Raw genomic sequence first — 1,660 nt, 5'->3', positions numbered from 1 at the left:
CAAGTTGAAATGTAGGAATCTGTTGATTTCTGGAATTTTCCATTTCATATTTTCAAACCGTGGTTAACGGCAGGAAGCTGAAACCTCAGAGGAGGAAACTGAGGTGAGGGGGTGCAGTGGGGGGGAACTACTGCCCCCCTCCCCCGCCCAGCCATGTACCTGACGAATGAAGGTAGGAAGAACAATTAAATTGATAAAGGGGGAGCCAATCACAAGGATCTACCTATAACCTCCTCCCTGGGGGACGGACAACGGAAAAGTGGGTGAAGGGAGACGTCGGACAGTGTAAGATATGACAAATTAATAATAATGTATAAATTATCAAGGGTTCATGAGGGAGGGTACAGGGAGGGAGGGGGGAAATGAGGAGCTGATACCAAGGGCTCAAGCAGAAAGCAAATGTTTTGAGAATGATGATGGCAGCAAATGTAGAAATGTGCTCGACACAATGGATGGACGGTGATAAGAGCTGCACAAGCCCCCATTAACATGATTTAATAAAAAACACACAATTGACCCAACAGCAGGAGCGCGAGTTATGCGCAGATTTCAACACAGGTAGACCGAGGGTTGATCGTTTTCCGGAGGTTCTTGGAAAAACAGGTGAGAGTGTTGACTAATCCTCCAATTACATTGCCCCTCTTTGAGGGGGGGGGGTCCGCCCGAAAGGTGGAATTGAACCACTCTGTCGCTAGACAGCTACAGGTTTGAAGCCTGCACCCCAGACCACTGAGGATCATCCGGGCAGTACATAAATAGCATCTTGATGCCATATGAAGACCAGAATATTTGATCATTTATTAATCATGGTGACATACTTTTAGAAATAAATCTGTTTATCTCGATACTTACAACATGTCTTTGTATACTTATCATCGCAGAACAGATGCTTTTAAAATGGAGCCTCTACTCTTTGAGGGGTGAATTAGTCTCCCTTCATAAACGAACTAATTTGCATAGCGCCGAGCATTCTGGGACGAGGCGCCCCAGGTGCTGGTCCGCCAGTCTCTGGCTGTTAAAGGGCCAGGAGCCCCTTTGTTAAAGGGCAAAGTCTGTTTTGTTTTTTCTTTGTTTGTTTTGTTTTCTCATGAGGAGATACTCGTAATTAAGCACTCTCAAGCCCCTTCCTTGAGAAATCAGAGTTATTCTTGTGTGTCGGAGTGAATTCTGCGGAGTACCCCCGTCTGGTTGGAGTCCGCTCCCGCTCTCAGGGATGCTGCAGGTGATGGGGTTGATGCGGCATCTGCTGGCCTTTCACGGAACTGCAGAGACTTACGAGACCCTGGACTCCTTCCAATGGTGGTTGTTGAATCTCAGACGCAGTCCTGGGACCTGGACCGCGCAATGGTCACGGTGACAGCAATTCTTGTTTTCATGGAACCAACACACTAAAGTCCACCCACTCCTACACCAGCATTTTAGATCCTGGAAAGCTGAGGACTAAAAACGGAGAGTGCTGTACCCCCTATCCCCTGCCTGCTCTAGATTGCTAACCTGAAACTTGGCGATCCAAACCCACCCAACTGTACTGCGAAGGACAGGCCTGGCGATGGGCTGCTGTAAACTGCCCAGTCAAGAAGGAGCTGGGGCCACGAGTTTGGGTTTATCGTAACGTAATTCGCCCACTGCCATCGAGCTGATTCTGGCTCCTAGGAATCTT

At 48.1% G+C, this 1,660-nt stretch overlaps 1 non-coding gene across 1 annotated transcript; it reads right to left on the bottom strand.

Annotated features, from left to right (window-relative positions):
• Window positions 1–659: 659 nt before the first annotated feature.
• TRNASTOP-UCA lies at window positions 660–746 on the bottom strand. The gene has a single exon. It is a non-coding gene; the product is annotated as a tRNA-Sec (tRNA).
• Window positions 747–1,660: the final 914 nt, after the last annotated feature.

The sequence above is a fragment of the Echinops telfairi genome, unplaced genomic scaffold, assembly GCF_000313985.2.
Source record: "Echinops telfairi isolate 266 unplaced genomic scaffold, ASM31398v2 ScPeMD7_655;HRSCAF=1070, whole genome shotgun sequence".
In the NCBI taxonomy this organism is placed as follows: domain Eukaryota; kingdom Metazoa; phylum Chordata; class Mammalia; order Afrosoricida; family Tenrecidae; genus Echinops; species Echinops telfairi.
The sequence above is the reverse complement of the archived record's forward strand: the minus strand, read 5'-3'. Positions and strand labels throughout refer to the sequence as shown.